Source organism: Triticum aestivum, chromosome 1B (genome assembly GCF_018294505.1).
Source record: "Triticum aestivum cultivar Chinese Spring chromosome 1B, IWGSC CS RefSeq v2.1, whole genome shotgun sequence".
Taxonomy (NCBI): Eukaryota; Viridiplantae; Streptophyta; class Magnoliopsida; order Poales; family Poaceae; genus Triticum; species Triticum aestivum.
In genome coordinates, this window is record NC_057795.1 from 573152620 (window position 1) to 573165470 (window position 12851).

A 12851-nucleotide genomic window follows, 5' to 3' on the forward strand; every position below is an offset into this window, starting at 1 on the left:
GCGGCGACGGTGCTCGCCGGGCACAGAGGAAAGAGGAGAGAAAGAGAGAGGGCGATGGCGGGGGCAAGGTCCGTTAAGTTATTTTGAAGCTTTGTCGTCCGCTAGCTGACGGCAAGAGACGCTTCGTCGTCTGATGGCAGACGGCAAAGAGGGGGCCGTTAGGGTTTAACAGCCAGTGGGCCGAACCCCCTCTTTGCCGTTTTCTAGCGGCGGCAAAGCTTCTCTTGCCGTCTGCTAGCAGACGACAAAAGGTCGGCTGATGGAAAAGCCTTCCTTTGTCGTCCACTGCCTCTTTGTCGTCTGCTTTCTGTTGGCTGATGGCAAAGCCATTCGTTGCCATCTGCTAGCTGGCGGCAAAGAGGGGGCAGACGGCAAATCTGCTGATTCCAGTAGTGCTTGTACCCCTTTGCATCAAGGGCACTCATAGAGATAAGATTTCTCTTCATCTTTGGAATATACCGAACATCCATCAAAGTTCTGATTGTGCCATGAAACATCTTGATTCGAACAGAACCGATGCCTTCAATCTTGCAAGGTGAATTATCAAAACCCAAAACGGAACCAGCAACAGTAGTAGAATCAAAAGTAGTAAACCAATCACTATGGGGGCACATATGAAAAGTACATGCGGTATCAAGTACCCATCCATCATTGGTCTCAGCACATCCAGCAATAACAACAAGAGCATCATCGCAACTATCATCATGAGCAACATTAGCAGAATTTCACCTTGTTTGTTACCTTTCCTCTTTTCTTTATTCTTCAACTTAAACGCTCGGAGATGTCATGTCTGTCTCTCTTGCAATATCTGTAATATTTCTTGTCTCGGGAATGTGACCGGCCCCTGTAGCCGTTCTTACTTTTGCCTCTGTTTCCATTATGTGAGTTCTTGTCCTTTGTCCTACCATGAACAGATAATCCCTCGGCTTGGGATAAACTCGAACCATCATGATGCACCATTAGTTTCATCTTCTCCTTAGAGTTCAAAGCTTCATAAACTCCATTAAGCATGAGAGTATCACGATTGTATATTATGGTGTCTCCAAAATTTGTATAAGAACCTGGCAGTGAGCAAAGTAACTTAAAGCAGTATCTTCCTCTTCATACTTAACCTCCATTGCAGCTAGATCGGATATGAACTCTTTAAATTCTGAAATATGATTCAAAATATTACCTCCCTCAGGTAACCTATGCAGGAATAATTTTTTCTTCAGATGCATCTTACTGGTGAGATCTTTAGTCATGCAAATCTCTTCCAGGTTTAACCATAGAGCGGCGGTTGTTTTCTCGCTCAAAACTTCCTGCAAAATATTATTATGCAAATGGAGTTGAATTTGTGACAAAGCCTTACGATCCCTTCTTTTCTCTTCATCAGTCCAATCCTGAATCATTTGCTTCCCAAAACTATCCAGCACTTCATCATAGTCGGCATGTGCCAACAACCCCCGCATCTTGACTTGCCATAGGGTAAATCTTGTGTCACGATCCAGCAGCAGAAGATCGTACTTCATGGATGCCATGAGTCGATAAAACTGTGCACAAAGTAGTACAAGTTGGAGTAAAATAATTCTTGAGAGAATCAATGTGCGTAGCAAACAAAACCGTAAATAGCACCTAGTACAGTAGCTGGTTGGACATATCAATTGAATATCACTAGTAGCCTCAAGGTGAACAGTACTCCGAAATCAACAAGTACTAGTACTTGAGCCGATCCCTTTGTGTGATGACTGTAGCGCGGAAGTAGTAGATCGATCAAGCTCTTCCCAGTGCTTCACCATGGACAGGTGCTAAGCATGCCACATAAGGGAGAAGTGACATGCATGGCACAACTATTAAGGAGGAGAGGGAGTACTTTGGTGATCCGAGACAGAACCAATGACAAGCACGTGAATCTAGGCAAGCCACTTAAATGAAAGAAGCTGACCAATGCATGAAACAATTTAGGTGCTAAATCATTAAATAAATGGGCTTAGCAACAACAAGTTAAGCATCCATGCATTAAGAAGTTCAGTTGCTAAGCTATTTAATGCACTTAGCACTTCATCTAAGCACCTTTGCATTCGAAAAGGTCTCATCAGGTGCAGCTTGACCACGTGAAGGTGGAGCAATCAAATCGTCCCTGAGTCTCGGGACTTGTAGCCCGTACGTGGAGCAGTGACGACAACTCGACGGAAGGTTGTAGGCAGTCGATTTGTACACGTACGTACGATACTCCTGTCGGTGTCGGGTAGCAACGCCGCTGATAAATCACCCGTGCAGCAGACCTCGTCTCGGACTCGACAGTACACGGAGGCGCACATAACAGCAACCCTAATCTCTAGTCTCAAAAATCACATATCTAAAACTTAGCTCCGTATACCACTTGTCAGGGGAAAAAGCATCTGTCTCCCCCCTCCTCCCCCCCCCCCCCCCCGCTCCTGCGACGCGCCCCGCGAGCGCGTCACAGGGGCTCCAGATCTCCCGCCGGCGCTAGCCTTCCCCATCCTCCTCTCCTCCTCCTCTCCGCTGCCAGAGGGCGTCTGCCGAGCGAAGCCTGTGAGGCGCTGGCAGCGGTGGGGCCTGTCTCCTTCCTCCCCTGGTCGGGATCTTGGTGGCGTGGTCCGTCGCTCGTGGGGCTGCTGGGTCCGGCGGGGGCCCCGGCGATGAGGACACATGGATCCAGTGGCGGCTGCGCTGGGAGGCGACGGTGCGGCTCCGTGGCGGCGCGACAGGGGTCTGGCCCGGCGTGGCTGGTTTGGATCCTAGGGCTCCCGGAGGCTGCGGGTGGCGGTGTCCATTGATGGAGAGGGCGCCTCCCCTTCCTCGGTGGGGGCTGGCATCGGCGCTGTGGTGCACTATCTTGGCCGTGCTGGGCGGTAAGGCGGCGGCAGGCGTGGTCCCGATCTGGAGATGGCGGCTGCACCTATGCATGTTCCCCTCTACCTGCCAGTCGTGGGATTCCCCCGGCCTTCTTGCTTGGATAATTGGTGCTGCAGTGGAGGTTCGGGCTCGGGCTCGGGGGAAACCCTTGATCGGCGGTGCCGGTCATGATGTTGGCGATGCTCTCGGCGTCGTTTGTCCCTCTGGTGGGCGACATCGAGACCTTGTCCCTCCCCATCGCCCCTTGTCCCGGGCGAAAGCCTAAAATCTCTTGATTGGGTGGCGGCGGCGCATCGGCGTCAGTTACTTCATGAAGGCGCCACCTTGGGAGTCCATGGGTCAGGGGCTCGGCGCGGTTGTGCTCTGCCTATTGTTCGGTGGTGTTCCTGCTGCGCAGTGGTGTGGGCTTCTTGGTATTGGCCGTGGTGACGTATGGGTTCCTATGAGACGTGGGGTTGCCAGGGTTGTCGTCCTCTCGCTGGCTTCTTGTTGGTAGACCCTAAACAAGAACCGGGGTGTAAACCGGATCTGATGTTTAAATTCTTACATTAGGTGCATCTCAGTGTCCTCATTGTACTCCACCGATTTTGTTCTCCAAACTAGTAAAAGCTAGCAAGCAATTTTGTACTACACCTCTGTCTTAGGCTAGTCATAGTGGGAGTAACTTAGCAAGTAACATAACGCACTTCAAGAATTTTTTGCTTATGTGGCATGTAGTTAATGAGAAGTGGTAACATAATATGTTACTGTAACATAGCGCTTTTCAAGACAAGATGAGTCACAAGCTAATTAATGAAGTCCTCTATGATACTACTATTATGTTACTTTGCACTATGAATGTAGTAACTTAGACTAGTGTCATATGCATGACACTAGTATAAGTTACTCCCCACTATGACCAGCCTTACTATTGAGTAGGAGCCGAGGCCAAGTCTGCTATATATATGGATGACTGGTGTACATGTGGATAGGACTAATAGGCCTCACCAACCATTACATCTATCATTTTTCTTGCATGTAAATGAATAGCAGTGCAATATCAAAAGCTATAGCACCCACATTCCTTATTGGACGTATTCATGTTTTCTACTGTTCCGTGAATCAACATTTCAGAACCATTCGCTAAACCTTTTTGAGTGCATAGGAACGTGAACTTGTATTTTCCGCATGAATCTAATTGTTGGAGAACTGCAAAGAGGAAGATTCCCATCTTCTGGTAAAAGAAATGTGAAGGCAGTTTTCAGTAAATTCCAGGTAAGCATCTGAACAAACAAACCACACCCCAGGCATCCACGAAGTGTGAGTCGTGCAATCCTAATATTTTAAAATAAGTTTCACTCAAATTTGCAGTTATAATAAATTTTGCTTGTGATTTTAGAGAAATGCTTAAATTAAGGACAGTAAAACTGAACCATTTCCGAGCTCTCTCACGCCATTACTGATTTAGACCGTTGGATCACGACATCTCGGTCGTCCCTGGCCGTCCAAAGCACTGCTTCCTCCCGCATGGGCTGGTACTGGGCCGGATGCCCGGGGGACTCTATTCCCGTGGCCGAATCGTAAGCTTGTCGTTGACTGACATACTCTAACGTCGGATGGCGAACGAACGATGGTGATCGTGCTCCGCGTCTTTGTAGCCCTGCCCACTTCGCTCCCCACCACCGACCCCTCTTGGGCTTCGCTAGGGCAGGCCTAGGTGCGCCGCCGCACAAAGAGAGACGACAATGTCAACAGCGGACTGGAGTGGATCGCCATCTCCACCCATGCCGCGACGCCCACTCAGCGGTGTGTACGCCCACTCATCTCCACAGCATTCGCCCACGATCACAGGATTCGGCGTGGTGACCACACCACATCCACGGCGGCAGCCTGCCCCTCCTCAAATGCGTCACTGGAGGATGGTGAACTCCCTCCTGCCCCTCCCCTCCCGAAAGGTGCGCTTGCACCGGAAACTAATCGGATCGAAGGCGGGGCACCTAATTGCGAAGTGGAGCCGCCCAGATCGCCGTCGTTCTAGACTAAGCCTCCAAATATTGCAGATGGTGGTGGCCGGCGCCGTTTCCTCCATCTATTCAATATCGTGCACTTCGTCCCCAACCTCGCGCCAACAGAGAAACGATCTTGGGGTTGCTGTGCATGAGAGTATCTCGTGGGTACTGAGGCAAACTTCGCAAAAAGGCTCTGTCGAAGGTATTTTCACCTCGAACCATATAAGCGCAAGCATTCCTTCCTTCGTGCATCGATGTAAATCTGTTTTGGGATCTTTGACAGGGGGGAGAGTGCAACTAGCCTTAATATTGGAATACCAGCAATCCTCCTCTGTCACCTCAGGTACTATGTCTAATCGAGTAACAGCGTGGACGGCCAGAACTAATCCCTCCTCCACAACAGCGTGATATCCCACCCCTCCGGTGGCCAGGACCCAAACCCCAGGAAAAAAAAACTAGGATACGTGAGCCTCCTGCACCTAAAATTCTCTTTGGGATCAAACTGTTTATATATGATACCAATTGCACTGTTCTGTTCCAGTGTACTTTTTCAGACGGAGCTTGCTTAGGATACCAATATCAAACACTACAGAGTGGCTTGCATACAATTCTTCAGTCGTAAGTACCTGTTTGGATTTACATCTTCTGGGTGTTCAAAATTGTTGACATGACGATATGCACACCAAAGTTTGGCAGCTTGTAGCAAGGTTGCTTGTACAAGTAGTTGATCTGATGGAATAGCACGTGTTCAGAATTGTATATGCACACCAAAGTTTGGCAGCTTGTAGTAAGGTTGCTTGTACCAGTAGTTGATCTGATGGAATATCACGTGTTCAGAATTGTATATGCATACGAAAGTTTTGGCAGCTCTTAGTAAGGTTGCTTCTGCGAGTAGCTGATCAGATGGAATAGCAGGGTTTATGAACATTAAGAAATCATTTTATTATTTGTACAGTTAATTTTACTTATGATTTAGAACCACTTAAGGTGGAAATATGCTGAAATCAGCTAATGTAATGAAGATATCTTAACATATTCTTTACCTGATGCCAGGTGCAGCTACTATGAGCTGGGCATGGACACCACTTGTCTTATGCCACGCATGCAAAAGCGGGATGGATGTTTATACAACTTACTCAATCTGGTGAGGGATTGGATTTGCTATACAATCTGTTATGTATTTCCGTCATTTCTTCACCTTAAAAGTGTACTCTCATCTCTGCCAACATCAACTAGATGATCAGAATCCCTTATTCAGATTCCAATAGCAAGCTGGTAGTCTATTATCCACTGAAGGTACCCTTTTATACCGGATAATGTTATTTGTGTCTGCGTCATACGAATTTCCAGTTAAATCAATTGTTAATGTTCTTCTTTCAATGAAATTCGTTTTTGGACAGTTAGTGACCCGGGCAGGTGGGCAGATCCTTTATCCATGAGCAGTTGGGCAGATCTTTGTCCACTCCACTCTCAGTTTGTTATTGTCCTTCTGTGTGAGGTTATATATGTTGCGACAGTTACTAATTTGAGCCATGTGTATATGGAATTTATTTTGAGGGGTCCTGTGTTTGACTTGAAACATTAAATTATGTCTCCGATAAGCCTCCTCAGTAAGACAGAAGGCTCCCAACCGATGAAACAAACCATACTTGGCCAGGTAAGTTGAACTGAAAAATACTTTATACTCCCAGATTGCATATAAAGTAGATTTAAGATAATGTAGGTTTTTATCCAAGTCAAGCTAGGCTTGAAGTTAATTACAAGCTATGGATTTAGTATATTTAATTGGACGCAATGCTTAATTTAACATAAGGAATGTATTTTCTATTCTTCCCCCACATGTTTGTGTTAGTGTTGGCCAAGACAATTTATATGGTTTGTATCCTAATGATCTCTAGGTTACCTTGAAGGTCAGCCTCGTCATATTTGATCATGACAGCCATGCCAAGTTTCATGGAGGTGTGATCATAAAACGGATAGATGGGAGAAGCCCTATTGCTACCGGACTGAGGACAAACACGTGTACCACGATGCACACGATGCGTTGTACAAAGGATGCCTGACAGAAGTCCGAGGCATGGTGTACCTGCCGCGAGGAGATCGACAACGGCATTCCAACCATAAGCCGCCGACAAGGGCATGTAGTATCTATCTCCCCACCTCTTATTGCTTGATTATTGCTTGATTACTTCATGGAGAAAATGTGTACACTATTCTGGGGCTGACAACCAGCACAATGTAGTATCTATTATGCAATGTCTCGTTTTAAAATTAACACGAACTCCCATCTTTTGACATCAATATCTAACACTATCACACAACATCCGCCATCAATGATCTAGTTATTTTAATGTCTAGAGCTGTGCCCCCACTCGAAATACATTTAAGTCCGCGCCACACTAGTCTGCTTGTTTTTGTGTTGTATTTTTTTTCAATTACGTTTCTATTTTCTTGTTTTTTTATGCTCCCTTTTATTTTCACTCTGTACACATTTTTGTTAGGAAACATGTAAACACCTTTAAAATATGTGAACATATACTCTGACACACATGAATAGCTTTTCTCGAACATATGAAGTTTTAAAATATATCAATATTCTTGGCATCTATTGAACCGTTTTCAAATGAAATAAATATTTTAAAATATGTGAACGCTTATATTTAGGTACATAATGTTTTTTTATATTTTATCATCAAACTAATCATTTGATAATGTTTATAAAAAATGAGTATTTCTTTTCTGAAATATTTATTGGTCATGCAGTAGTTGTCCTATTGGGGTTCTTAGAGCAACTCTAGCAGACCCCGCATCCCGCCGGCCCGCAAAACGCGTTTGCAGTTCGCGCAAAAGAGCTTTTGCGGGTCGACTTGGGCTGGCACAGATGCAGACCCCCCAAACGGATCCGTAAAAAAGTATATTCGCGGAATATACTTTTTTACGGGACGGCTTTGCGGGATCTGCATACAATCAATGCTACCTAGCATGCCAGGCCAACCTCTCCTCTCATTTGATGGCATCAATTTCTTTGTGTCATCTTCATTGGGTGCCCGAAAATACTCAGGACCAAAGACACGAATGATCACTTTCGCAAATCTATGCACAGACTCAATTGTGCTATCTTCACCAATGCGAAGATACTCATCGGCATAGTCAGCCGGAACGCCATATGCAATCACCCGCATAGCTGCGGAGATTTTTTGATATGCACTAAATCCCTTTAAGCCCGCGGCATTTCTTCTTTGAGTAAAATACCGGTAATTTGCCTCGCAAGCTTCAACAATTTTCACAAAGAGGGATCGGCGCATTCGGTACCTTCTCCGGAAGAGGTGCGGAGGATATGTAGGATTCTCCGCGAAATAGTCTTGCATCAACATCTCGTTCCCAAGATGGCGATTCCGAGGAATGCACAGACGACCGACAGTCGATCCTCGCCTCCTCTTCCGGTGCTCGTCTTCATGCCCCTTCACGGCAAGCGCCATGACTAATGTTTGCTGCCGGAAGTTCGCAAGCATGCTCTCAACATCTGAGTCGTCCGAATCGGACGAATCGAATAGCAAGAACTTCTCGCACGGGGTCAACTCCATCTACACGCACACTGGCGCGTCAATCTACTACGCAGCTCGCAAAAATCACAAAAAAGGGACTAACCGATGGCAGCTGATCCCGGGCGGCGACGAGGGGGTGCGCTCGACGATGGTCGATCCCCGGCGGCGGCGACGAGGGGGTACGCTCGACGATGGTCGATCCCCGGCGGCGGCGACGATGGGGGGCGGCTCTTCTCGCCGGATCCGAAGGGGCGGTGCAGCGGCTCGGCGCGGGAAGGTGTGGGGCGGCCCCGGGGTGCGATTCCGCCCGTAGATATGGCTGGAATCACCGGTGGCGGGCGGGCGAAAGCAAAGGGCGAATGGCGGCGGAAGGAGGGGAAAGCGCGGGGGCTGAAATGTCCCTCCCGCCAACTACTTCTCTCCGATGCAGGGCACCGCAGCCGCGAGGGGTCCAAAATTTTTTGCGGGCCGGGACGGGATGCGGGGTCTGGTCGGGCAGGCTTTCCGGCCCGTACCCGCATTTTTGCGGTTATTTTGCGGGTCAGGGGCGGATGTGGGGTGAGTTGCTCTTAGTCAGGTGTCGCTGCCGTAGCCGCCGCTAGGAGCGGCTTGGAGGTACTATGGTTGTTTGGATAGATAGTATATACAAAATGCAATTCCTATAAACTAGAAAAACTGTCTAACCAAATAAAATTTTGTTTGGCTATTTTAACTAATCCGTGTATATGAAGAACTTGTTTCTATGAAACCCAGAATTTCACGTTTGTAGAAATACAACTGTTTGTTGTTTTCCCAAAAACGCGATTTAGCAATACTGGATCATGACTAACTTCCTCAAGTCTCGCACTTTTTTCACACCATCCTACTTCCACAACTCACGGAGAGGGGGATATGGATTGTTGTCCAAACAAGTAAATTTGAAGTCCAGCTTTACACTTTCCTAATCTCAAGCCTGGGCGGTGGGTGTTCCTGATAGTAATTAGGATTGCCTGTCCAACATGAAGATTCTTGCCAACGAGGAAGCTTTTCCAACCAACCGAGTTAAAGTGTGTGCGACCGTCCGTGTCCACGCCGTACGCACAAGTGGTGACGGAGCCCCTTGCGGTAAGGCGTATTCCAACAGAGCCTTCTTCATCAGGCTTGATACCACAACTCTCGGATAGGCTCTTTGGCAATTTTTGAATAAGAAAAACATATCAATTAATAAGTAGCCTCACACATTCTACACGAAGCATATATATCATCGGACTCTACACTAAGCATATATATCATCGGACTCTACACTAAGTATATATATCATCGGACTCTACACTAAGTATAACAATAAAGCATATAAGATTCACTAAGCATATATATCATGGACTCTACACTAAGTATAACAATAAAGCATATAAGATTCACTAAGCATAGATTCACTAAGCATATAAGATTCAGTAAGCATATAAGATTCAGTAAGCATATTTATCATCGGACTCTACACTAAGTATAGCAATAAAGCATATCATCAAATTACTCTAAAAACTACAGTAAATGCAACATACCATCATATGCCGATCAACCATGGTACTTGTCAGGCGGGTCACGAATGGCACCCCGACGAAGTTACCACGTGGCGGAATGATGTCCCATAGGCTGCACACCTCCTCCTCGCTCAACTTCATTCTTTGAGCTACGATGGCATCACCGAGTGGGTCATCATCATCCTCATCATCCTCATAATCTTCTGCTTTGTTGATATAAATCACGGCCAGCTTGGGTCTTTCAGCTCTGAAGGAGAAGCTGATCAACTCACCACCGGTGATACGCATGTTGTCGATGAAACGGACCCATCCATCTCCTCCCACCCGCGTCATCTTTCGTCCTTTCTCGATCTCCATAGTGTAGGGCCCCCCAGGAGCCTCAAATGTCACAGAGTCTCCTGTGAGATTGTTGAATTCTGACCTCACATTGCATGGGACGATCTGTGTACAAAAAGCAAAATGATATATACACGATCCATTAATGCCAATAACACTAAAAACAAAATAGTAGTTACTAGTTTCATATAATTTATTACCGCCGCATGAAGAAAACAAGACTCGAAGTAGATGCCAAACAGCGTGCCAGTTGCAAGGTTGCTGGCGCACCTTGACTTGCATCGTCGACATGGTGGTGGTGGTGGTGGCACCATTTCCCTAAAGCAATATGATTAAAGGATTAACGATCCAAAAAGTAAACATAAAGTTTTCATAGCTAGAGTTCACATGGCAAGCAAAATAACAACTAAAAAGTAAACATAATGTTCAGTCCAACAATCACAAATTGCAAAAGTAGAGTGATTGTATGATAAAACACAAGAAAGCTAGCAATCTAGTAAACTAATGTCCCCAACTCTTCAGATGAAGCGTCGCTATCAGCATGAAATTTGCACTAAACACAAGGTTAAACAATACTAGTAGCTCAATAATCTAGAGACGTAACAAACAAATATATGGCAAAACATAACAATACTTTGATCTCATCTCATCTTCGTTAATCACAACAAAGCACACTAAATAAACTACCCCCTTCTCATATCAGTAATCCCAAATCTTGATGATTTCTCACAACAAAGCACACTAAATAAACATGAGCTTGTAGCTTTGTCTCTCACATGAACAACACCTATACAACATCCTATAGAAGGGCACTTGATACAACCCGAACCGAGCACTTACACTCCTATAGAAGCAATATCCATAACATCACATCAGAAAAGTCGAAACCGCCCAACCACAAAGCAAAAAATCAAACATGAGCCAGCCCAATCCAATGCCAAATCATGTCAGCAACAACCAACCCAAATCCTCTACTCTCTCCCCTATGTGATACTAATTAACAGTAGGATCTAGAGATGCATATGTGATACTAATTGACGGTAGGATCGATTGGAGCCATGCATCGAAGCGCGGAGCCACCGTGCAATCCCAAAATCCCAAAACATGGCGAGCCGCCGCGGCAAATCAATTGGAGCCCCTACGACGAACCCTAACCGAGAGATCGAGAGGAGCTACTGTGGCGCGTGCAGGCAGGAGGAGATCGAGAGGGGGACTTACGGGACTGGAACGTCTGAGGAGGCGAGAGGCGACCGCGCGTGGTGGCGGCGCATGGCACCGTCGACGGGGGTGAGGCGGCCGGGGACGAACACTAACCGCGGCGGCGGCGGCGGCGGGCGGAGGGGATCGATTGTGTGAGACGAGGGGGGTGCGGCCGGGGGCGCTCGCTGGTCGGTTTTCTTTAGCTATAGTAGTAGCGCTGGTTGCAGCACCACGCTACTGCTAAGCCCACCAGCTGTAGCGCCTTTTCAGAACAAACGCTACAGCTAAGTGGGCTACAGATGCTGCCCTGCGGCCCATGTAACAGTAGCGCGGCCCAAACAAACAAACACTGCTGCTATATGTTAGTAGTAGCGTGTTTTCTATACAGCGCTACTGGTAATTACTAGTAGCGTGGGTCCATAAAAACTCGCTACTGATAAACTTCTATCTATAAGCATTTTCTTAATAGTGTTAGTAAATTGATGCCAAAAGATAAATCTGTGAAGGGGAGAGGAAAAAGTTTGCAGGGGCTTATTGGGCAAGGAAAGAAAGAGAAGAAGGGGTCGGGTCATGGGAAGGGGGGGAAGAAGATGGCATAAGGGTCACTATGGGCATGGGAGGAGACGGGCTGCCACGGCCAAAGATGGGCACGATGGAAGGCCTGCACTCACCAGAGAGATATGACGGTGACCACGCAAGTCAGGGAGGGAGCAGAGGAAAGGAGGCAAAAAAGGGCAGCGATCAAGGCGGCTTGAAGGTGAGCCGCTACCGAAAAGAGGAGGAGGGTCGACGGGTCGGGATGGATACCTACGTCGCCGCCTCCTGAAGCTTTTGGTCTCACGCTGGGATGGCGGTATGTCTCCACCATCTGTATCCAATTGTTTTCTTTTGGGGTATTTGGTCAAATCAGCCAAAATCGGAGCTAGGAAGGCATGTATCGCTATCACGAGAGGGTTGCGCGAGTGAGGGCGATTATGGTCCTGAATTGGGCATGATTCAGTCTGGGTGTTTTGGTGCACACTCAAATACATGAATTAGTACCTAGAATGTACTGAATCGATTTCACAGCGTCCAATATAGACATCCAAACACAACACTAGACATGTATCTAGATCAATGTTGAGGACATCACTTATTGTTAACGTCTCGGTCAGCTGGGGATTATACATTAATCAGAAATTGCCGCTTAATCAATTTTATCGGTCGACTATTTAATCCGATTTTTTTTTGCAAATCCCAGGTTTCCAACACTAAAATATGCTATATTCAATACCAAAACAATATTGGACAAACGTGTTACCTGGGTTCCTAGCCTTTAAATCCTCGTATAATGACAAACAAAATAGGACAACAATACATATTGCATAATAAGAACCACAAAACGAAAATAAACACAGTTTTTG

At 46.6% G+C, this 12851-nt stretch overlaps 1 long non-coding RNA gene across 1 annotated transcript; it reads left to right on the forward strand.

Moving 5' to 3' along the window:
• The first annotated feature begins 4556 nt into the window (after positions 1-4556).
• On the forward strand, positions 4557-7040 carry LOC123095759 (uncharacterized). Its single transcript, XR_006446329.1, has 7 exons — positions 4557-5049; positions 5131-5311; positions 5389-5465; positions 5901-5991; positions 6084-6143; positions 6248-6504; positions 6746-7040. It is a non-coding gene; the product is annotated as an uncharacterized lncRNA (long non-coding RNA).
• The last annotated feature ends 5811 nt before the right edge of the window (positions 7041-12851 follow it).